The 26730-nt window shown below is 39.6% G+C and overlaps 1 protein-coding gene and 1 long non-coding RNA gene across 2 annotated transcripts in view; one reads left to right on the forward strand and one right to left on the reverse strand.

Moving 5' to 3' along the window:
* The window catches only part of LOC105247912 (bifunctional heparan sulfate N-deacetylase/N-sulfotransferase), a 209188-nt gene extending 203730 nt beyond the window's left edge, over positions 1–5458 (reverse strand). Inside the window, exon 1 of the mRNA XM_011252374.3 lies at positions 5381–5458. The gene's annotated coding sequence lies outside the window, so the exon portion shown is untranslated. The remainder of the gene's footprint in view (positions 1–5380) is intronic.
* The window catches only part of LOC112638458, a 118882-nt gene extending 105297 nt beyond the window's left edge, over positions 1–13585 (forward strand). Inside the window, exons 4-5 of the long non-coding RNA XR_003123008.1 lie at positions 11364–11802; positions 13370–13585. This is a non-coding gene — a long non-coding RNA (uncharacterized LOC112638458). The remainder of the gene's footprint in view (positions 1–11363; positions 11803–13369) is intronic.
* The last annotated feature ends 13145 nt before the right edge of the window (positions 13586–26730 follow it).

Consider the following 26730-nt stretch of genomic DNA (forward strand, 5'->3'; position numbering starts at 1 on the left):
CGTGCCAAAAAGCCCGGTAAACTCGTGCCATGGCCCCGCGAACTTCGCGACGACTTCGCGCGTAAATCAGCGGTGTCCGGGCGACGTTCCGTTTTAGCGAGACACCCGGTACACATACCGTACTTGCCGGGGTTTACTGCGCGGGGTGAGTTACTTGCGGGATTAATATCCCTATCTTCTATTCGTTTGCATTCAACCCCTTTCGAACGCGCACATACGGTCGGCGCGTTACGTGCCGGGGAAAACGCGTGGGTGTGCGTGTACGTGTATATATCTATATAATAGAATGGTATTTCCACCCTCCTGTATAGTCGGTAACACTGTTGCTGCGTCGGCAGCACGCCTTCGATTTATGACTTTGTATATATTATTTCGACAGTTCTCTCTCTCTCTCTTTCTCCATCTCTTTTTCTATCTGTCTGCCTACCTTCCCCTGCCATTTAGCCGATATTATTTCTCTCTTCGTTTCTCTGTTATTCTCCAACCTCTAACCTTTCTCTTTTCTTTGTATCATTCTCTGTTTGAGTCAATCGCATCTATCATTTATTCCTTCTCTGTCGTGCGTCAGACGACTGTTTTCTGAAAATCGATAATCGTCTACCAAACGACGGAAATGCTTAATCGTCCGCATGCAATTTGCATTACGATAGATATTTTTCCCAATACTCGCGGAAACTTGAACATACATTCTCTAGCGGTTCGATCAATAGAGAAGAACATTCTATTTCTGTCTATCTTTTTTTACGAATTTTTTGGAAAAGTGAAATTGAAAATGTAATCATCTCTTAATTACTGATGAATTAATTATCATATAAAACGAATCAGCTGATATCTTTTCTTAATTCTAACGTAATATCACGTATTCTATCAAAGTCAAATATTAATTTGACATAAAGATTTGAAATTAATTATATAAACTTGATATTGAATAAAATTTGTATTAATTAATTATATAAACTTGATATTGAATAAAATTTGTATTAATTAATTATTATATATAAACTGGATATTGAGTAAAATTTATTATTACAATGTTCGATCACAAAAGATCAATTAGCGATTAAATCTGCAAATACATTTTATCTCTCAATCTTATCTATAGAAAATGAAAGAGAGGTTCGAAATGTGCAGTTTTACGCAGTGTTTATTTGTTGAAAACTAATCTCACCAATTTCAACGTTGGATTTTACTGTGTCTTCACAATAAGTCACAAATTATCCGCGGCGCTTTCCTTTTCATGGATTAAACTCCGGCAACAAACAGTCGCTATTGCCGTTCACGCGCTCGCACCGTACTAATCCCGAATTCAAGGATGAACGTTGATGGTAGGAATTCCGGAAGTACCGGGATTTAACAGCGTTTCGAGAGTTTCGGCTGTGCGAGAACGTTTTTGATGCACGTTTAACCGCCGCGGCACGCCGCTGGTAGTTAAGTGGTTTAGGACGCAATCTGCTGTGTTCCAACAATTTATAAACTATGTTATAAACGGCATCTAATGCTATTCTTAGGATTCATTCAAGCGGATTTACTGAAGTAATTTGATTGATGCTTTTATGTACGCGGTCAGAAAAATAAAATTTTTATCGATTTGAAAGTTAAAAAGATATCCATAACTTGGAGACACTTGAAATAAGTTTCTCATACGTGTATTTAAAAGAAACGCAAAATTGTAAATTAAAAATTTATGTTAATCCGGAATAAACTCATCGCGCAACTTTTTCTCATAATTATTGCTTTAAGTATCACTGCAAATACGCTCTATCGTGAATGGTGTATTAATTGCATTATTAATTGAGTCTCAAGTGCAGGAACGGTTCAAACTTTGTAAATAGATTACTTTAGTCGGGGTGCCGCATCATTCGGTTTAGGATAAATTTGTTAAAATTGAATTTGCGTGTTAAGCGGTGTAACGCAGAAATCGCTTGTCGCACAGGTTTAATCCTATACGAGGAAAGGCAAAGTGTATGTTATCATAATGAATTCCGTAACTCTCCGTGAAATCCCTTATATCCCTCACATACCTTCTCTAAATTCACACGTGTCGGGTAATTTCAGCAAAGCTTCGCATATTTACCTTACAATATTAAATATTATGTATATGCAACTATTTGCATTGATTTTTAAGCATATTCATGCATCTGTCGCATCGTACATTAGAAATGATCGTAATCAATTCTTGAATAAAAAAGGATATATATGGTACTTTTCATCTCCCTTCGTTCCATATAGGAAGTGTAAGAAGATATTCGTTCGAAACTGCTTCTGTTAAAACAACACTCTCAAGTACTCGAGATACTAGGGAAGAATATCGATATCGATATTGGCTGCCAATCTCAACTATCATTAAAAGGCGAAAAAAAAGGTATCCTATGATTACTGCAATTTATTAGCTTTAGCACAAATATAGGCATTATACAAAAATCACTACAGGAAATGTTTCGATATTATCATATGATTATATCGATAAAATGTATTGGTCTTGTTTTTCAGTTTATAAGTATTTGAAAAAAAAATTTGATTGGAGAATATACAGAGATACAGTTAATTTAATGTGAGCTCTCTTTATCGATAAATTAATTAAAAATTAAAGGAACTTGTTGTAAAGTCTAATACACAGATTTCGCACTTTACTATATACATACACTCTCATCTTATTATCTTTTCAATCAGACAGACTCGTTCTTTAATTAGACGAGACGTATAATTCCTTTTACGTTAAGTGCAAGTGAAGTAGAAGCAAGCATGATGCAATACGTATTATTGACAAGAACACTTGCTCAATTTCCCGATCACATAAAAGAGAACCGCTTAATTTCTCACAGAAAGGAAGCTAAGAGGTTTCCTTCGTTTCTCAAGTGCCATAGGTATCCATGACGACGCGATGATAGTGTCTTCGAGTCCTCGACATCAAAGAGTCTGTCGAGTATTAGTGACAGAAATCGAAGCCAGTTCAGTGAAGGAAAGATGGTCGGTTAGATAGATTGAGATACGTAACCACCTCTTTTCTCAATTCCTCTCTTCCTCATCGGACCGCGGAGGAAACGAGAAATCAGGATAAACGGACGCGAAACAGGGAAGGTGATAGCACCCCTTGAGCTATTGATCAACGACGACGAGGTACTGACAACACGTCCTCTTAATTAAACCCTCTGGGAATACGAGACGAGCGTCTACATGGGCGAGAATACAAGGTCATTCACGGGTATCCTACGAAACCGTCGTCATCGAAGACGAGCGCGGAGGATGGTTAGACGTTTCAAGTTTGAACAACCTTTTGGAACGAAATTCACTCAAAGCCCTCAGGTGGTTCGAAAGATCGGATTAATAACTTAGCCGTTCCGACGATTGGCGGCCGAGAGATTTTTTGTCTGCATTTTTGCTTTTCTGATTTGCTTCCTGTCTTTGTGCTTCGTGCGCTTCTAAAGTTTGAACAATCTTCAGAGTTGAAACGACGCGGTACGACAATCTCTTAACGTCCTTTGTCAGAACGAGCTGTCAAATGCAAAGATCATGTCAACGGATATCCGGCGGAGTTCGCCGTCCATTTTCGCGCAAGTTTGCATCCAGGATACTTCGCGAGCTGGAGACAATTGGCTGACAATGAGACGCATCTCCTTTGCCGGTGACTGGATTTAATATTAACGAGCGCAACGTACCGACTATTAAAAGTGCCCTCTCGCCTCGTGCCCTTAATTATACAAGTTTAACGTCTCCTCCACTCATGCCTTCTAATTCTATTCCTCTTGCTAACTCTATCCTCTCGTCATGCCGTGGTCGCACTCGAGCGAAAGTTTCAGCTGAGTCTCGGCCTGCTCGAAGTAAAATAATGCGAAAGGGACTGGAAATCCGACAAATTCTCATGACACGATACCAACCAATGTGTCTAATGTTGATACTATTTTAAGATTCAATTTAAGATTTGTGTTCTTTTTATTAAAATGAAACTTGTTGCAACATATATACATATGAAAATCAGAATCCATACTAGACTAAAATCGCACATTGTCACGGCAAATTTTTTATTACATGATAAAAAATTCTTATTATATGTGTAGCACTAATATAGAAATATAATATAAAAAGAAAATAAATTTATTATTTGTATGATCGACCGATATTAAAGCAATTACCAACGGCATCGAAGATTTTCTCGGAAATTCCGAGAACATCTTTCGAAGCAATAAGGAATAAGCAGTAAGTAGTTTCGTGCTTCGAGGGATGTGAGATTGAAGGAGTGACGTACGTTTCTACGACGTATAGGATATGGCGTGGGAGGAAGAGGGTAAGGTTTCGGGACTCGTTCGTCGAGTAATTAGCGACAGTAGCAAGAGGAACGGTTTATTAGCGCGGAAAACGCCGAACACCGCTGGGGCAAATATTCTCGCTGCGCGATACCGTCGTGGGAGGAACGTGGGCGGTGAACTAAACTTCCGGTAAGTATCCAATCCTCATTTCGAGCAAATGGCTGCGCATCCTACTGTGAATCTTAATATTAACGCTACATCGATGTTGACATTGCGCGCAGAGCCATATTTCATGCATTTGTGAAAAGGAATCTTCGAGATACGATATGAAAGCGATATCTGCTTAAGCGAAATTAACTTCTCTTTTTCTTTTTTTATACAACAGAAACTAGAAATAATTGCGATCTTATTTGATATTCTGATTTTGTATCATAATATTATTTATAATATTACAAACATATTTATAATATTACAAACAAATTTTTGCTTTTTTCATTGATCGTCATTAATCTCGGAATCATCGATATTCTAAGGATGATATATTTTTTATTCTTCAATATTATTGAATTTTGTTCACGCTTCAAATGATGAGAACGTGAAGAATTCCACTAGAAAAACTTTTGATCGTTTCGAAAAGATATATCTTTCGCGTCACGGTTTTCTAACAGTTCCTTTTCGTATCCGAGAAAAGGAATCGTGCTCTGTGTAAGAGTGGACAGTAAATTCCAAGCAATAACTGTTCCTCGCTCGCTCAACCCTTTGCCCGAGGCTAACGCCGGAAGCGCACACTCACTCTCGACGCATTTCAGACGTTCACCATCCATAACTTCAGAGAATACGTGGAACGTTGCGATATGGCTAACCGGAGAGTTCTGTAAACAGCACGATGCTGCTCCACGGAAACGGAACTGCCTGATGTCAGCAGAATAGTAAGAATTAAAAAGTTATTGCAAGCTTTATAGAGAAAAAGAAAATAAAAGGAAAGATGTACAAAACGGATTTCTAAAAAAAAAAAAACAATCCGCTAATCGCTGCAGAAAAACAAATCTTGCAGAATCGTGTACACAGCGAAAAAAAAACTGTAGAATTAAATCCGTAAAAAAATTCATCTGTTCTATTTATAAAAGGCAACTCACCTTATTCATCCCATTGTAACGTCGGACACTTGTTTTTGCAGTCAAACACTCGCGAAATTTAGCCTGGAAAAGAAAGAACGAAAATGATATTTTTACACACGTATCTCGCTTTCATTTCTATTTGTTCAATAATTTTCATGTTTATAAATTAAACATGATACACAGCCAGTATGAATTTCAATATAAATCACGCTCCGCAATTAGAATCTCGAAAGAACGTCGAAGGCAAGATGGGAACTGACCTATTAAAAAGCCATATATCCCGATGCTCTCGTCGCGGCACGATGAAAAGGTAAATTTCATAAAACTTGCTTCTCCCCAGCCCTTACTTCGCCGGCGTCCGAGCTGCCGGTGGCAACTCCGAATGAATTTTACATGAATCCGTTTCCCCGATGGGCCGCGCGCGCGGCAAAGTTAATAGCGACAAAAAGAACTTTGCCGCTCGACCTGCTCGTTAAAAGAAAAGCACTCGATTCGCCAGCCTCCCGTTTCAAGCATGGTCTTTGGCTTCTCTCGCGTCACCGCATCTATTTCGCGGATGTGCAAATAAATTCAATTTTCGGCCTTCGGATTTTGCTTTATATCACGCACGTTCGATTAGGGAAACGTGTGAAGATAACGACGAATGAAAGGATCTCTAAATTTCCGTCAAGTGAAAGCTCCTCTCGATGACGGTCGCGTATCTTTGAGATAATCTTCATCTATGCCCTTCTATCACCGTTCTTCAACCTCCACCTTTCTCTTCACCCTTCCAATGTCCTCCACCCTCTTGTCATACTGTCGAGAAGGATGGTTTCTACTGGCAACTCTCTCTAGACACGAAGGGTAAGACTCCCTATCGGCAATCAGACGATTCTGGCAGATGATTCGCCCTTCACGAAAGGTTTTGATATTGATCTAAGTCCTCGCAGAGCAGCGATAGCCGAGGTAGAGAAGATATGTGTTCCTTCGTAACTGTTGGAGAGGGACTTCGATAATGCTTTTTCTATCTTCTAATTCTTCTAGCTTTGGAAAGCTTTCTCTTGCAACTTTTTTCTTATTTTTTTTCCAGCGCGATAATCTAAGATATATTTCGCTCGCATTAAGCTCATTATTTAAGTCTTTACAAATTTTCTCTACTAAAATGTGAATCATGTTTAACAACTATATTTATTTAACTTTACCAAGGAACGGCCAAGTGCGCAAAAAAAAGTAAGAAGGCGGCAAACTAAGAATTTGAAAGCTTAATAACGAAACTTGGCGAGGTACTTCGCTGCATGGAAACTTCCACGAAAGTAGACTCATGAATTCGGTCGGTTCAATTCCAGCTTGGGCAGACGGACCAACTCGATCGAGATTCTTTCCCTCTCTATCTCCATCTCTGTCTCTCTCTCTCTCTTTCTCTCTCTCTCTCTCTCTGTTTCTTAATATTGCACACTCTCAAAACAGTTTTCCTGGGTATTCAACAACTGCACGACTTCATCGAATATTGGCGCACGCCAATTTCGGGTGATTTGTGTCTATTTTATTACACCTCGCTGAATCGCCAATTCTCGTGAGTATCGATTGACGTTCCCAATTTACAGAGCTACCCGGAAATATCCGCTCGTCTCTCGTTTCCCCGTATAAAAACATGATTTATTGTACGGATCGTAGCTTTCGACAATTAAGCGCATCGTTAACTTCCTTCTCGAGGTATATCGGAAAATATATAATAAATAATACAATATGTCTCTCATTATTAAAATTGATAAGAATAAAAAAATAGAAATAGAAATACAATTCACATTATCCCCTTTTAGGGATATAATAAGAAAAGTTTTTAACAAAATGTGAAAAGGCATACATGTGAAATAGCTTGAATATGAAATCGAACGTTATTATATATCAAATTTGCGTATTTTTTCTCTAGCTATAATTTAATTAATCTAATTATGAGAATAAAAAGCACTCGAATCGCCTAATTTATATTATAATGATAATTAAGTGAAGAGAATCGAATTGTTTTTATAATTTATAAATAAGAATTATATATCTGTTTCACAATTAATTAATTTTGAACAAGTATCGTCGATTAAAATAAGTGCAAGTACGAGAAATAACAGATTTATACGATGGCAATAGGAAGAGCTAAACAAAAAAAAACAAGAAAACTAGCGGAAACGTCGTTGAGACTATTTCGCGTATAACGAGTGTCAGAAAATGGCCGTTATTCGCCGCAGACTAACCGGATCGAAGTAATCCGGAGAATCCAGGGTACGGACCGATACCTCGATATTTAGAGTTATTGCCGGATCGCGGAAAGTTCCGTTCCGGGCTTGTAATCGATGTAACGCCCGCCGCTTTATTACCTCGGTCCATTAACCATCGCTCGGTTTGTGTGTACACACCTCGATAGTAATGAGAAAACGGACGACATACTGTGCAAGTAGGATGGGTTAAATTTGGTGTCGCAATTACGTCATTGTGGACATTTAAATCTATTTCTATCAGGGAGCAAGTCTCGTAAGATAACAATCATTAGGTCACGCGTAAAATAATTATTACGAGTATCAATCATTATTATGAGTACCGCGATAGTACATTGTAAATTTTTTTTCTGTTCTTTAAGTTAAACTCATGAATTGCATAATTACGAGGGAAATAAGCCTAACGCAAGCTATAAAAAATAAACGGCATGTAAAATGTTTATAAATACGCATGGAAAGAATGGAAAATGGAAAATATCAGAATTTAACGCGATGTAGGGAACAAAAATATGATTGCGATGTAGGAAATAAAACTATCGGATATGGAGAAAGGGAATTTTCATATTTTCTTGAACGAATTAAAAAAAAAGCTCAATGAAGTGTAAATTCGTGCAACGCATAAATAAAAAAAACTCTGAAATGGTTAAAACGGGAATATAAAAACTTTAGAATGTTTGGAATGTTTGAATTAAAAATACAATCGTCAGCGGGAAATTTATATAGGACCGTAAGAACGCTCCATCGGTTGAACGTCGTGTGTAACATTATCTTGTGTATCTTTACCATTGTACTGCGTTAATTAAACGGCGATATGCACATTCGAGATCAAAGAAAATTCGAGGTGTTAAGAGAAGAAAAGAAGAAGATACTTTCGAGTCTTTGACTCCACTTTGCTGTTCCCGACAGACAGGAATAGCAAAATGAGACGGGGGTGGACTAGCAGCAGCAGCAGCAGCAGCAGCAGCAGCAGCAGCAGCAGCAGCAGCAGCTTGGGATAATAGAGCCACTCGGCATTACGAATGAAGTAATTTATTTTACTTCACCTGCGATCCTTATCGCAGTGCCGTGCTTATTTAAGCGGCCTTCGTTCCAATAAAGAGCAACGAGGGAAAAAGAGAGAGGGGTAGGTTCTCGGCGAGCGGTTCGGGAGCGGTTCTGGTCGATGGAAACGAGGATGCTCGGCGAATCGCATCGTCCACACCCTTCGTCGTTCTTCGCCGATCTATTTACTGATCGCGTTTGTTTAATCTATCCCGTTCGCAGATTCAACGTAGTTTTACTATTGAACTCTACGTGATGATGCTGATCTAACCGCGTGACTAACTCATACACGTCTCTCTCTAATTATGGCTAACCCCGCCTAGTTATAATAGCAATGTAATTATACGACTGCCTGATCGTTCCCTCCGTTCTTCGTATTGTAATTTGATAATAATCATCCCAGTGCTGCTGTTACATTATTATCGGTATTCCCTTGTTCCTCGATCGACCGTGTCTGTGGTTTTCCCCGGGGACAAGCTATTTTCCTCGAAACATATTTATTCCATCGAATGAAAGTCCAATACGCTGTTGATATATGCGTACGTTGCTTCTCCGAATATTATTCCGCATAGATATATTCCCGCGTTCATATATGTAGTTCGATCGATACCGAAGATCTTAATCTTAGGATTTGTTTACGCTCCACGTTATATATTGCTAATAGCTACACATGCAATTTAACAAACAATTTACAGCAAATAGGATCAATTTCATATTCTTCTGGTATAACACATTTTAATTTATAATGTCACCATCAACAATCTCCAAAATTCTATTGACAATACTAATCTTGCATTTTATTATTAAATTTTATTACTAAATCTTGCATTTTAGTATGTTTATTTTATAATTATATTTCGTTTTTTTCAGCAGCCATTGTCTACTACAATTCATAGTGACATGAGATTAAGACATCAAGATACTATCCCGGAGTTGAGTCTAATAAGGCTGTTCTAAGCGCGCTGTATGTCTTTTGTCCGACCATATCAGTACGTTATACTACTTAGTCTCCCGCGCGCCGTGTCTGATCTTAAGTGTCCACTGTTCATTGCGACACCTCACGACTTATAATTTACGCGTCGCATTCATCATGATCATTACGTGACCAGAGCTTATTTCCGCATTTTCTTTCGTCATAGAGACAGCAGACAATTAACAGGGAAACCGCTTACCCTTTAACAGTGGCAAGGAAACATTGCGGTTAATAGCGTCAGATAAAGACATCCAACGGATAGTTTATTCCTCGCGTGACTGACCATCTCTGTCTCTCTCTCTCTCTCTCTCTCTCTCTCTCTCTTGCCTTCTCTCTTTCCCCGACTATATTTCGCGTACATAAGCGTCCCACATAACGAGTTTCTTTTTTTACAGAAACGTACAAAGAGCCGCGTGGCAACTGTCACGCGAGCAATCGAGCGACAACATGTGACGCAAAAATACACCCTGAACGCTTTTAATATTTTCCAATATACCGCACGTGTGTTGCGAATGTAATGGTGACATCTTGACGTGCGTAAAGGTTGGCGTCGCACGGCTACGCGAAAACGTATTTATACGATATAATCTGTGTGTCGTCCTAGCATGTATTATATATGTAGCGAATAAAAGTCACGACAGTTTACTTGTTATAGTTACTAGGAAGGAAGTTTGCGTGGCGACTGACGTAACCGTATAACTGTTACGGTGCAGAAGTGACATGCCCTCTGCGATCGTAACTATGATTTATTTCCGTTAGTTTTCTACATTGTAACAAACTACTTTTTCGACTCGTGCGTCTCTTTTTCTTGCATCTTGGCGACTCGCCGTTCTGCGTGAAAATCTTTCAGCTCGCGCGGAAACTTATTTTATCGAATTTCGAAACTGTGATTGTACTTATGGCTGCTGTATCGTGCTACATCGTATCCTAGGAAGTAGTCTTCTAAGATTATAATATCAAGTTATCGTGCAATATGACTGGCGCCTCAAGGATAGTAGCGTTTGATGTTGACGTCGTTGACACTCCTAACAAAGTATCCACGAATGCGAGGAAAATTTCTATTTACTAGTAAATAGCCAATAGCAGAAGATCAATATTAGCGCACGGTAAATATTGCCGACTGTCGCAATCATCGGTCACGAAAAGTCTTGATGTACATACGTCCCGGTAACATGCGGTGACAGATTGCTCGCGTTCCAATTACGTCCCCGTATATAACGTATCAATTTATGATTCGCAAATGCGACAACCGACGTAAATACGTCTGTATCGTTAAGCATTTTGCCTGCGATCTGACCAATCCTTTTCAGGTTAATAACTAAGCGTAAGTATCGTGTAATTATCGTGTAATTATCGTGAATTTATTACCACGCCATGCATGATGTTGCGAGCGCGTACATACAAATTGCATAAGTGACGTAATCATGTTACAGGCCTATCATGCAACCGCTAATATATCTTCTAAACTTCACAAAGATTATTGCGACGTTTGTTTTCCGAATGGCTTTTATAACGCGATACGTCACGGGAAAAAACCTTAATGTCACCGATATTGCATGATGGATCGTTGTAATATATATATATATATAACAAATGAAACGTCAAGTCATTAAATATATATTGTGTGTCTACGATTTTATTAAATTTTACGGCCACGCTGCGAGTAACGATGACGTAACGTTACTTGCGTCCAGTTCGTGTTCCGATTACAAGTTCCTGTTACAACAATTTTTGCCCGCAGGAAATGGAGGACAGCGAAACGGATATTTAGGCAAGCAGGAGCGGAGATTTATCCCACTTTAACGGCGGAAGGGAAGCGCATGACAAGGGAGCAGTCAACGACCAAGCCGATATAATTCAAATCTGGTATCTCGGCGTCGCCAGCAGGAGCAACGTCGTGCATTACAATATCGTACATAATGTCGACGAAAAAAAGCTCGACGAATACGCGACGCGGTCCCGTCGTAATATAAATCATCGAGAGCGACGACGCTCTCTGGGTGTTACCCAGATAAACCACGCGCGGATGGATTCATCGACCTTTGACATGAGACCGACCTAAGGCTGTGAACGCGCCATAAGGCTACTGCAAATTACATTTGGTGGGAGAAGAAAAAAAGAGGAAAAGGATTTTGGGAATCTATCCGTTACAGGATAACTATCGACTAGTTGTACGTAGGGTATGTATATCGTGACACTGGTGATCCATGTATCGAGTCCAAGACAGAGAAAGATCCCTTTAATCGCAAGAAGGACGCGAATCCTCGCATTTGCTCTAAAATCACCTTTCTCATCCTTACTCGACTACCTTCAAGCGCGGTTAAATCTTCAACCTCCGGATGAAAATCGCATGTGCGTGTGCATTATGCGAGTGTACGTGCTTTATGACGAGCTTGCAGTCATGCAATGGAGATTAACTAGGGTAGCGCGCAACAGCCCGACGATATTAGAGGCGTTCGACGAAGGCGACGCAGGGTAAACGGAAGTCGAGGGCGGATTGGTATGGGTGGTGTGGGTGGGAAGTCGAACGATAACATTCGGGAGCGCGGCGAGATAACGTAATGTCGGTAATGGCTCGTAGGATCGGGGCTAACAACCCGTAAGAAACGACCCCTTCGATCCGAAACAGCCGTCCTGCCCGTCGCTCGCAAATGGCCGGACGGAGACGCGATTTGGCTCCTCGTTTCAATTGATTCGAAACGCGTTGGTCGCCATAAATAACACATCTATCGCCGGTGGGAGGAGTGAAAAGGGGCGGATAGTTAATGATTGTACCTTATCGACGCCGTTCTTTCACGGAAACTTAGAAAATCACGCGATTGTGTCTGAAGAAAAGTTTTAATATAGAATTGCAATTACATATATTGAGAACGATAACGAGATGAGAACGATATTATTGAATATTAAATAAAATTGGTAAAAGCATTCGTGTCGATATCATCTACAATATTAATACTGGAAATTCCAGCTCTTCAACATACATATATTATATTCTCAATTTGATCGCTATTTCGCAAATGAGATTCAATTAAAAATTGCCGATTGATATTGAGCTTTCCGTACGAAATAGATGATCGAAATTTATTATAATTATTCTCATTATTTAGAAGAACATTGTTCTTGGCATTTGCAAAATTACAACGATAATGACTAAACTATTTTTGGTAATACATCACATAAAATTTATTGAAATATGAACGGCGCTCTAAATTGATTTGCGCATCGCGATAATTACACGTGGTATATACGCGTGTATCAGAAATGAAATGTATTAATAATGAGCAATCCCTTCTGGACGATCAATAACCTCATATCGTACCACTTTTCGTTTAAATCAAATGTCAAATGTAATGCCTATAATCATCACATGTCTCGATGAAAAGACAGATGTTGTTACGATCGTGTAAATAAAAAAAAGTGACCTGCTTTGAAACTCGCGAAATATCAATTTTTAAGATAGCAGTTTATCAGTCAGTCATTAGGCGAATTATCTCCTAAATGATGTCCTTTATCTACCAATTTACTTCCTTTAGTATATTAAGATTCTAGTGGTTAAAAAAAAATGATTACGCGATGCACGCCACGACATAAATTTATGACACTAAATCTCAGGTCGACCCTAATGTATTAACGGTTAAGCATAATAAATAGGAAGTTACTTCGCTACATTTTCTCTCCTCCCGCATTGTACATTCCTTTTTCTCCGACGTAATCATATTTGCGTCGCAAAAAGAGTCTCTGTTACAGTTAAGGAGCGTGGATGGATGAAAAGAAAGCCGGATCTCCCCCGTTAGCGAAACAGAAGATTAAAATGGAGTTTATAGAGCCCTGAGGACGGTAACGTATTAAAATCTACAGCGCTTGCAAACGAGAAGATGCATCAAAGAAATCGCGTGCTTATCGATTGAACGGAAAAGAAAAAAAAATGTTTAATAACTGCACATCAGTGGCGCGCCAGAAGAAAGACAGAATAATTGAATCTTTAAAAGAGTTTCATCATAGATTTAATCTTACGAGAGTGAATACTTCTCGATTGTAAATTTTCAAAAAGTATCAGAAATAATCACTTATATATCACATTTCAGTATATTGAAAATTTATTCTTTAGAACATTTGGAATAAGAAAAAAAATTATTGTTTTAATGTATACAAATAAATGAGATATTTTTCATTAAAGTTCCTTCTTTCTCTAAATACGAAAATGCGTTCTTCTTTTCAATAAATAATTCCAACGGATTATTCTCAATTCACAAATATTGCGTAATATGCAGTATTTCTATCTTTACTATCGGTTTTCAAGCAATCGCGCCATTTTGAATGGAAACCTTGACTCGGATTTATTTGTTGCAATTAATCTTTGCATATATGACAGCCTCGAGTCAGAATCCTTTATCACATGCTACATTCACATTGAGGTAGCATTTAGCATTACAGATTGCATCACTTAGACATTAGGCGTAACTCGAGACACTGCCATCTCTCCCTGACCAATTCCTGCATATATGTATATATATGCATATGTACAATATATGCGACGCATCGACCGAACGGACTCGCATTGATGCGCAAATGTTGATATTCCGTTCATCTTGAGTAATTAGAACGGATGGCGCGGCATCTTCTTGCTCCATCGCATAGCAAGGCTCACATAATGATTATTGATGCTGAGATGGGGAGAGATCAACGATCGTTCTTCACCGTAGGCGTCTTACCCTAATTACGCTACTCCCTGATTAATTAGTCACTTGAATGTAGTCGAAAATTTATCTTTCGAATACAAACTTTAAATATGCTGAACTTTAATATTTATAGTATCCACGCACGCGTTAAGATGCTTGAAATATTATATTATTATAATACATTTTTATTATATTATTATATATATTATTATAATATATCATTTCTCGTCAAATTTTTCTTTCAAATGAAGTCAATCCTTCAAACTTCTCTGCAATACTATTCATTCTTTAATGATGTATTTTCGACATTAAATTAAAATTTACACCATTGCGCGTTACACGAGCATCAGAGAATCGTCATGCCAACGCCCATCAAATCCAAGGCAGATACGAATTGCTCCTCCTACGCCCGGGGATACGACGGTAAGCGATCACCGGCTGTCATAAATCAGATTGCGAAACTCGGCGAACGATATCCGTTGCGATGCCGTTCCGAAGCGTGGAAGTAGTACGACATCCGGTCGTCGAAATCGGAACATCTCGTAATACTACGTGCTGACGGACTGACTTCGTATGTACGATCAATCTCAATTTATGGAAGAACACGATACGTATCTTTGAGAATCTTCGAGATAAGAGGAATCATCTCGATAGAAGGATAAAACCTCACCCACGTCTCTCCGTAGCACACGCTTTAATAGAGAAAAAAATTTGCGATATATAAAATTCTAACTCACATATTGCGACAATCATCTGGCGATATTTGGAAAAAATGCAATAGATTCGAAAACTCAAGTAATAAATCTGAAAACGTTCTTATAAAAAGAACGTGTAGAAATTAATCAATACATAAAATATAAAGAAGAGATATGCAAAATAGAAGAAAATAAAAATTATATAAATAAGAAGAAAACACTCTAAATTTTATCTCGATTAGTTAATCATCAATTATTTAAATCTGCACAAAAAATCTGCTTTTTAACACGTTACATAGAATAATATCGATAAATATTAAATAAATTAAATCTGGCACATTAGTTGACGTGTTTCGATAAAGCTAAAAAAATTAGACGGTAAAAAAATGTAAAAAAAATATCGCAGGGAATATCGGGAATAGCTAGTCGATAAGAATAATAAATTTAGTTACTTTACGGGAGGTTGTATTCATTGTCTCGCGCGATAAAATGCTGTTGCCAGCAGCATGTAAAAGGAACGCGCGCACGGACAATGATAAATTACGGCGAGAAGGACGATGGAATATATCGCATTAGTGCGTAACAAAAACGCTATGATGTTCGGAAATACAGGCAGAAGATGCTGCTGGTTTTATCACGCCTTTCATCGTCGTCGCTGTTATCGTTATTTCGCCGGATATTTCGTAACTCCATCTCATCCGTTATCAAATGCATACTCGTAAAAAAAAGAACGGTGATTTTATACGATATATATAGCTATGGAATAGCTAAACTCTCACATGACACTGCTGCATCAAAATGAAGCGAATTCCAACCCTCTACGAGGCACTTTCTTCTGACCTGTCCAAAAAGCGCGGTCAGGGATAAACGGACCGCTACGAAAGAGTCGAAGGTAAATGGTCCCCATTGTACATTTAAACGTCCTCCATCGCTGTGGCTCTCACCCTTTTGTATGCCATGTTACCCTCTCGCGCCGTTCTTCGCGATTATTCAGCGATGACAAACGAGTGTCCCATCTTGCGGGGCTCGCACCCTCGTCCACCATGCCTTTCTTATCTACGATAACTCTAGCTCACGAGCTACTCACACCATGCGCCCGGACAACATACTCCTTATTTTTGTCTTTCGCAAGACAAATTGCGGGAAAACGCTACGAATTACGTCCGCAAGAAAAGAGATGATTAGAATCGGAAGAGATATTTTAATGATTTAAGTAACGAGAAACGAAACTAGAAGTATTTTAACTGTCAGTTGGTGCGGACAATTATAGCGGAAAATTATAGAAAATTATATCATATTTTATTGATCTATCAATACCGTACATTAATTATTTCTTAATTAATTCACTAATTAATTAATCATTCTTATGAAAGATTTAATAAAAGTATCTCATGCCACTATGTAATTTTAATTTATATCGACCGGTTATATCTCATTGTTCATCTTCAGAGTCGAAATTCGACAGGTAATTTACAATCATGCATTTTCGTGCTCGAATAGGTAGATACTACTGTACAAATGTAGATGAGTAGATTTAACAAGGAAATAGTGGAGGACGCGCCAATTTAATTGCAACGTTTGATTGTACTTGTAAGCTTGCCACCCCCACCTTACGCAGCTTATATATATCAACGTGTTTTCGGCCACGCGCGTTGCCATAAGCCAATATCGATCCGAACCGCCTAGTCGGGCACGCGAAGCATTTGCGAAATTTAAGGGATAATTTTACTGGATCAGCTGATCGATAATATCGCAATTTAGAAAATTCAAAATAGTATAAAATTAAAGCTATATTAAATCGCTAAAATACAATAGATAAATTGTTATACGCGAAACATCTTTCCTTACTACAATTTCACTAAATGAAGCTTTTAACTACATGTCGCTTAGTCTCGTAATAGCAGTCTGTAAACACCAAGCATCGTGCATTGCCTATAATTACGTCTAGTTTGTGTTCCCGCAGATTAACGCAAATAGCGCGTATACGCTTTATTCCTTATCTGCATAAGCTTCTTTAAGAGAAATAGACATGCAACAATGAGAGAAGAGATTTGTAAAATAAAAGAAATATCAAGTTACACAAAAAAGAAGTTTCACACAAAAAAGAAGAGCTTTCAAATTATAATTTTTTATTATACTGCGTTCTACATACACATACAGCACGACGTAATTACGCTTTACAGAGCAGAATAAAAAAAAGTCTTAAAATTTCTACAATTATCCTCCTTTCATCTGCGTTATTGACGATAGAATCTCTAGGTTTTAGTTTTTTAGAAAATAACAATCTAGAATTGATATGGTGGTTCGGTTCCGCGCGTAATCTTGATACGACTATTTTTGGCACGTGCATAAGAGAAAAAAAACAGCACGAGAAAAGAAAAAGTAGAAGTAGAAATAACGAAAGTAATTCTAGATTATCGATTTTCACAAAGCTGTTATATGTCGAAACGCTATTGGCTTGAGAATTTACTAGATTTTTTTAAGTGTAAAAATACGAACGTGAAACGACAGAAATTTTGTTATAATTGACACAAATTAATGATGTTTTATTTTCGAATCCTTTTTAAATATAAATCGATAAAAATTACGACTAATAATGCCTAAAACTTCCTGTTTTACAAACTGTTTTAAAACGTTTATAAAATATTCAGCATGTATCACATGCTACGACATTGAGCGACAAATTATAAATGCAATTAAAAGAAGAGCAAGTACTCTAATGAAGAGAAAATGATTGGTCGCAAAACAACCGTACACGGAAATGGAACGGAATGACTTCTGCTTGGTGGATGTAGTCGCTTTTTTCTTTGTTTCTGCCGCGAGCAGAAAGTCATATCTCGTCGCGGCTCGGTATGCGAGGAAGGAGGCGAGGAAGAAAGCGACTCGCTTTTTACGCGAACGATGAAGGGTGTGCCGTCGCAGCCCGTTGTACAGGAGACGGCGGCGAAGTGACAAATTACTCGAGTTTATCCGCAGCCCTCGTTTTTAAGGGGCGCGCATTCCACCTCGGAAATCAAGCGGCGTTGAGCGTTGGGGGCTCGAAGACACCCTCATCCCTCCCCTTCCGAGAATTTCTCGTCCGTCTATCCATCATATAAACCTGCGGCGACAATGCTTACAACATCCTTCCGTCACGTCGCGTCGTCAAGGAGCTTTCTCTCGTCCAAAGCTCAGGATCACTTTGCTGTCTCCGCCCAAAAGTTTATGAAGCATTCAGTGTCTGACTCCTCCACCTCTTTTCACCGACTATCGTTTTCCGACGAAAAAAATTGCTCTCTGACTTTGATTTTCTCTCGAAATGTTTGATGAGAAGAGATGACGATATATTTTATATACGTAAATAATATTGAATAATAATATAAATATTTAATAGATAAATAAGTTATCCATATTTGGTTATTAAATAAATTTAAATCGAATTATAAATGTCAAAAATTAAAACATTTCTTAACGCTAAACACGTTAATTGCGTAATTTAACATTATAATGAAGTGAAATCGTTAGTTATTAAGTCAAATACCAAAGTCAAATATAATTCACGATATCCAATTAAGACTGTTATATCAACCGACTTAAATAAATTTACTCCTGGCAAAGTACACAGTAAACGTCCTTATACTGATTATTCGGTCGAAGTTGGACAGCTTATGCCGCGGTTTATTCCGAGTTTATTCCGTTTCTGAAAACGGTGGTCGCGTTCTACGATTCGGGAAGTCGCACTTTCGGTGTAGGATCTAATGTTGGTGCAGATCGCGATAGCGGTCTATGAGCATGGAAATCGCGACGATTGGATCCGCAGTCGTTCTGGCGCCATCCTTGTTCGCCGACGACGATCGATTCGGCTCTATCGTTATCCCGGACTACGACGGAGTTTAATACCGCGCGCCAGTTTAAGGGAAACGAAAGTTTTGTAAAGTTTTGGGACGTGTCGCGTGCAGTGATTTACAGTGATCTACGGTTGAGGCAAAAGTTCTTACGATCGTGTGACATGATTACTCTCACGGTAGACGGAGCATCCGAGGGAAGTAGCCTTATCGGGGCAACGATAAGTTGTTCCCGTTCGTCTGAAGGGGATCGTGCATATTTGAGAGGGTCGGCCGAATGATAAGACGAAAGGAAATTTTAGTTTTTCGCAAAAACTTGAAACGGTTGAAAAACACGCAGTTAAGAGATATATGGATGATGGAGAAAGTTATAATTTTCTTTGAGTATCCTTTTAAAGGGCCACGACGCGCCTCCCGCTGCTTCTTCGCTTGAAACTTTAACGGTAATTTGAATTTACAATTGACCCGGTGACTGCCCTCGTCGCGGTCGGCGACCAATATCTCGAGTTACACATGAATATTAAAGACCATTTCTTAACCCGCTTGCACGTAACCTGAGATACTTCGTGCCTGCGGTAGTTGAATTCTCAAAAACGGTGGGCCATCGACGACGACGACGAGGAGTATCGATATACGTGTATCCCTATTTCCATTTTACGTTCACGCGGAAGTTACTCGAGATCCGCTTACGTTAAGAGCCTCTCTCAAGCGAAGCATCATCCAGAAACACGAGCGGAAGATACATCCGAAATACCATCTACGTCGATAATCGGTCGTAAATAAGAAGGTGGCGGCGCAATAAAATCAAATTAATCTCGTCACGGACGATTAACGCTCTTTGATTACTCCAGCGACGAGGGTCGCCCCTCAAAGTAAAATCATCCCTTACCGAGAACCCTTTTCTCGTCTACGCGCCCGATTGTCTTTTATATACGTCTTGGCTTCTTAGGCAGTGTTCGAGGTTCCTCCATCGCTCTCGCCCTTTTCCGCCACGACGGTTCTGTCTCTCCTGGTATAACGAGCTGTAGCAAACACCTTCCGAGCTCTCGAGATTAATTACGAGGTATCGGAGTAATTGAAGACGAAGTGCGCCGACGAAGTTTCGAGGACGGGAAGAAAGAGAGGGCAGGGGCGCATTCGAACGGAGACTATCGCTGACTCTCCATTGTCTCCGACTCTCGCGTCGCTTGATGCCCCCAACCTGGCGCCGTTCATTCATTCCTAACGAGTTGGCAACGTTATCGGTTAGAGCGGACAGCGCCATGGCGTGTCCACTGAGACGTTAACACCGATACTCATCCACCTATTCTGTACCCTCCCGCGGGGATCCGGAAGCATCGCTGTCTCGTATCCCTACATACACGCGTGTTCATGGAACAGCGACTGCGTCCGTGTGCGCGTATCTGTATGTGGGTGTGTGCACGCGCGCATCTATATAATACTGTAGATATAACGTCCAATGAGCGACCGCAGACCGGCCGGGGCCAGTCGGGGTCGCCGGTACACTCGAGTGATTTTCAAGCTGGTCGCAATAGGATACCCCGCTGCGTCGTACTCTGCATCGGTTAACCCGGCAGATCGCCCCCAGGGATGACGGCGCTGACCGATCAGCCATTGCTGCGAGATCGCCGTCTCTTCCCGATCGCCAGCTCGCTTTGCTCTTCGCCGATTTTCTCTCATTCGACACGTTTCCCTCCGGATTTTCAATCCTATCCCGTATACTCGTATTGTTCGCACGTACATCTCTCTATTTCCTTTCGGATCCGAATCTCGCTCCTTTTTTCCTCTCTTTCTCTGCGGTCCCGATAAATAGAAAACAACAGCGCCGATGAAATTTAGTGGATTGGTTAGAGAGTCGCCACCACGGGAGAGTAACGGGTCTGCGGTCATCTCCAGGCTGTTTTCGCGGCGGCGTTTGCGAGGGAACCGGAACCACAGTGAAAATATAATTCAACCGGGCACACGCCGAAAAGTTCGGACCGGGTAATGAAGAAGGATAAGGCAGCCGTCGGTTGTAGTATGTAGCGGTATGCGGACCGATGCTCGCGGAAACGGTGTTTTCGTTAGACACAGCGTCTGGTGCAATTTATCGTTAGACCCGATCCGTATGTTACACGTTGTTGTAACATCCGTCACTGCGCTCGTTGAGAAAAACACACGTTGCTCCAATTAGCGTTATCTCTAACTCCACTCTCTACGAGATACTTTGGAAAATATGTATACAATGCTCTGGAGAATCGAACGCATTTTAAAACTCGTTAAACATATTACTGGCAACTTTTGGCCCAATTTTCATCTTCTAAACATTTTCCGAACCGCGAGACTAATTCTGTTAACACGCAATTGATAAATATATCGGTATTTAAATTTAAAAATGTGTAGAAAAAATAAATTGTTCGAAATATTTCACGATTGAGACTTCTTGTTTCAATGAAAAGTAGACAATAAATCCTTGGCAGAGAGCAGTGCAAATCAAAAATCACAGTTGCTTGCTTCTCGAGGTTCACAATGAATCTCACACTCATTTCATAAATTTCCTAACTAACTTACGATTATTCAAATAACTTATAGAATAATTTCAAGAGTTCATTTCGCCTGACGTAACATCGTGGAAAACGCAAAGAGCCTCCAACTCCGGATAATGTAAACCGACTTCGAAAATTCATAAGTTCTTAGAAAGCATTTTCGTTGGAATAATTTTATCATATTTTCGTATTATGTCCGTACATTTATGAGTGGATTAAGTTCCGTCTAATAAAAATTAAATTTCCGTGATATACGAATTGTAATCACTTATACATAATTCCATGACAATATAATCATGTTTTCTTCCACGGTAAAATAAATAAAGTTTACATTTGCTCATTATATTGCTGTTTTTAATTTGAGAGAAATTTATAGGATTTTATTGCATGTCGGAATTTCTACAAATTTAAAAGCAGAGTTTAAAAGAAACATATTTCGAATTACATATTTCTCTTTAAAACACATCTCCGTGAAAGACAACTACGATCGATACGATGAGATCGCTTCGCGGCTTTTTAAAAGCGAACTTCCGTTCAAATCTAATCTCTCCGCGATAGGGGAAAATGTATCCGCTCCATAATCTTTCCCTTTATCACCGTCATCTTCGTTGATACTTCCGAGGCCGTGGTTAAATCCGGCGATTGACGAAGATTGAAGGGCAGCCATGCTCGCCAAGGCAGGATAAGACACCGTTTAACACAGTATCGAAAAAGGGAAAAAGAAGGTAAAGATGAAAAAGGAAGAGAAGAGAGCGAACGAGAAGGGAAAAATGCTACAGAGGAATAGAGTGGCACGCAGATTAAAAGGATGCCTAGAGCTTATCCACTGCGATAGGAATCCACCTGCTTCTTCCCCTCCAATCTTAACTCCGTCTATCTGCTTTCCACGCGCTTCTCCCTTCCCTTTCGTCGTCGAAGACAGGAGTTGGCCTAACGCCAGGGAAAAGCAATATTGTAGCGCAGGCTATCCTTCTCGTGACTCCAGCCTGCCAACATTCTACCTGCGTCGCGCGCAGGCTGCATATACAGGATGCGTCAGAAGTCACGCGTAATCTCGTAGTATGATAAATTCTTGCTACCAGCTTCTTTCATATTTTGCGGTTATATACTTCCTTATGTTAACATTTAAAAAAATAATAGCGTAAAAATTTAAAAATTATCACATCCATGAAAAATAAATAAATAATAATATATATATTATAATTTTATCTCTGTATATTTGTATTTTATATCTGAAACTTATAGCGTTCAAGATTCAGACAGCTACAAAAGAATCAAAATTTTTGCCAAGAGAAATCTGTAGAGAGATCTGGGAGATACGAGCTTCTGATACATCCTGTAGGCATGTAAAATATACACGTAACACATACACGGAGCACAACGTACTATCTTACTTACTAAGCACTACCACAACCAACCTCCACCACTGCTGCTACCCCCGCCAGTCTGATTTATAACCCTCGGCCTAATATACTGTTTTAAAGGCGACGTTGTCGGAGAGGAATCTCGATGGATGTCGGGAAGCGATATCGTCCGCGGAACCGCTTCCGGGCGCGATGCCGTTCGTGAAGATGGTAGGCAGGAAATCGTTATCATCCATCGCGTCCATTAACGCACGCGTATAACGTCCCCTTGGCCAAGTTAATTCCCTAACACACCTATAAAGCTGATACATCGTCGTGTTTTGTAAGAAAATCGCACGGGCATTATATCCACCGGTTATGGAAATATTTTCATTCTTCTAGCGCGATTCGAGTCGAGGATGATCCCGGTCAAGAAGACATAATGGATAACTTGGAATTAAGAGGAAATATGAGAGGGAAAATTGCTTGTAATTATCTAAGAAATATTCGCTCGAAGAGAAAATTTGCATCGAGCGATTTTAATTGCGGGGAAGACAACGCTCGCTGACAAAATGATTGTAATGCTAGCTCAATCTTGTTAAAAGCGATGATTCAGCTCTATCGGTGCCAATGTCTCATTTAAAACATGTATATAACATAATTACATCACGATTACCCGCAGTGACCTACAATCCCGATAGTTCACATTCGCGTGATGTGGAGGTTTCTACAGATATCAAGAGATCGCCGCTGCTGATTAGAGACACTACGGCGCCCTAATGGCATCCCTATTACATGTAGATACGAGCCGAACGCGTTTACACTCCCTGAGAAACTATCAAAAATTTCTCTTAAAAAAAGAGGACTGAAAATCAGAGCAACTGATGTGTAACCAGTCGACTGATATTATGCAATCGTCGTTGGTTAACGACTAACTTTATTTACCGTTTCGGTGATACCAAAGTCAATAGGGCGCTTTAAAGTGTTTAGATAAGCGAGCGGGGTTTTAACCGACGTCCCCGACACGGGTTGATTCTGCGGCTACGGAAGAACAGCACGATGGCTTTATAAACCTCTCTGTTTTCGAAGCTTAAATCGTTCATGCTAGGCGCGAAATCGATATTGTTCTCCAAGAGACAACACTTGCCGACACGCATAAGCCGCAGAATTTCCGCGTAAAATGTTTCGCAACCGGAACCGGAAAGGCAATCGTAACTATTTACCTGGAATTCCAAATCGCCTGCCCATTCGTTCCTTCGACTACATACAAACGACAATATTTTCGATATCTGCCGGCGCAATATGAAATCGATATTCAGATCCGCAAAGTAGCCGCAATGGTTGGGTGAAGTCATGATGTCCCATCGCGCGAATATACGCGGAATAATATTTTCGAAAATGTAAATTTATAACGCGTATTTTTTTCTAAGATTTCCAACTATTAACATAAGCGGGTATAAAATGCTTCTTATACAATATTATTTTGGTAAAAGGGTAAAAATAGATGCAACTATAAAAACAATTAATCTACAAAAAATATCTACAGGAAGTATTAAAATATTATGAACGACACATAATAATTTTAATTTTTTCCCGCAATTAGCAAAAGCTGTACAAAATAATATTTCTCAAAAATTAGATAAAAATGTTATATATATATATATTATAAGTTTTATAATTATAATTTATATAACTTCGGAAAACTTTGAGAAGATATTTTTCCAAGCCTAAACTTTGCAATACGATGAAATCCCGAGATTATCTTATTTTTCGATATTATATATATAAAATTAAAAATAAATTAAATCTATCGAATAGCTAATTGAAAAAAAATAATCCTATTATGACAATCTAAATGGACGTTGCTTCGTCGCCGAAGATGCGACAGCATCAGTCGAGAGGGTGAATCATAGAAATACTCCTTGGCGTTCGAATCCGATTGACTTCGCGGAGCACGGACGAGAACGGAAAAAGAGAGAGAGAGAGAGAGAATATATATATATATATATATATATATATATATATATGTACAATATGTATGTGTATGGAAAGACGGAGACTTACGTTATCTTCTCCGTCTTCCGAGTTTAAATCGCTCACGCTCGACAGGTCGAAATCGATATCGCTCTCCACGAAGCGGCGTCAGCAGACACACGTTTCTTTCCTTGCCGCACTATACGTCCACCGAAACGTCTCGCAGCATGCGAAAGTGTTTCCCGTCGATCTTCCGCGCCATCCTCGACTTGCGTCCGGAAAATCTCGGGCGCGCGTTTAAATAATCGAGCGCGGCGTGCATTCAATCGTTGCAGCAATTTGCCCGAACGGCTATTCCATCCGGATAGGATTTGCTTGCTTCCTATCCGTGAAAGACTTTCTCCGGGAGCGTTCCCTCGGAGAATTCACGAGGCTTTGCTTTAGTTCGCGCGATGACGCTGGAGGCTGTCGGGTCCAAAGTTTCTGAGGGAAATTCGCCAACTCCATATTAACCCTTCGACGATGATGCGTCGTTCTATACGATGTCTGTGCGCTGCAACATCTCATCGCATTTGCATGTTACATTTCGCTATAACTGGAGCCGATCTTGCCGAAAATTTAGGAAGAACGCACAAAGAAACTGAATTATACTTTATGTAGATATTTATAGACAATATTAGCGAGCAAGATGTAAAAGTTTATCTCTTTATTCGGTTTTCATTTCCCTCTACGATGAAAAGTTGTTGAACATTTAATAGAAAAATATCAAATATTTTGCTTTGATTTCAAAAGAAAACTACAAGTTTTATCATAATGGCAACGCAGATAAAAACGCAATTGATGCTCGGCAAAGCAGATGATCGCCATTAAGCAATATGATATCAGTCTAATATGATTTCCATACTCGTACGACCGCAGATTTTGGCATGGGCGCAGATTGCCACGTACTGGACGCTACTTGTCTACGATAATATGATTTATCTCGCCGAGAGTGTGTCTGGTCCCCTGGGAACGGCTGCCGAACGATAAATATCGACAAGCGCGCGATTGAATAAATCATCAACGATAGAACAGGAACCAGGACACTCGTTCGCCGCGGCAGACGGTTTCATAAATGGCAGTTTAAACTGGAAAGGGAAATGGTCCTGTTAGTTCTCTGCCAGAGCAGGACAAGAATTTCCTGCGTTTAATAGCCACGGTACTCTCCATGGTCGAAACACGATTACGCAAAATTTATTTTCCGATATCGCTCCGCACCACTCCGCCGAATGACTTCGTTTAAGGACACAACGAAGACAACGACGACATTCGTAAAAGTAAAGCGAGAGTGTAAAATCTAATCACACGCCCGGCGCGACTTTGCTTTGTCGAAATCAGTTCCTCATCGCGAAAATCTCGTTCCCTATTTCCATTTGAAGAATGCAATCGGAGTTGGCGCTAATAGAATTTAAGGGCACGTCGGAATCGATTTACGTCCCCCTTCGTTCGACTACGGTCGGTGCTAATCCGTTTTGTCTGAAAATTTTGAAGATTCGTTTGAGTGAAGTGTCGAAATTCATGGCAATTTTCAGCATAATAACAAAAATTACGCGTTCTTTTTTTTTTTCGTAAATGAAATGCTCGAGCAATTTTGTTCTGTACCGTAAATTATATTTGCGATCGGCCGCAAAACGAGTAATTTTTTACGTTTCAATTTTCGAAAGCTGTTCCATATGATTGACAAACTACGAACGTATTTTACGAAACGCATTTTTGTATGCCAATCGTAATCGACGAGAAATTTACATTCGTCGAGTTTGCCGTAGGATAGGTAGAAAATTAAAAAAGAGGATCTAAAAAGCCCTGCCACGTACGCGAAACGAATTGTATTTTTTCGCGCACCGCTAAATTGTGCCGATTCAGAATCTTGAAATACCTACAATAAATTGCAGAATCGCAAAAAGGGCAAAAGCCAGTGACGAAACGAATTTCAATTGCCTTCTGGTGAATCAAAATGCTCCGTCGCAGTTGCCGCGTCGTGAGTAATGGTGGTTTGATTTAAACTTTCTCGATAAATGAAATCTCTATC

Source organism: Camponotus floridanus, unplaced genomic scaffold (genome assembly GCF_003227725.1).
Source record: "Camponotus floridanus strain SB8 unplaced genomic scaffold, Cflo_v7.5 scaffold30, whole genome shotgun sequence".
Taxonomy (NCBI): Eukaryota; Metazoa; Arthropoda; class Insecta; order Hymenoptera; family Formicidae; genus Camponotus; species Camponotus floridanus.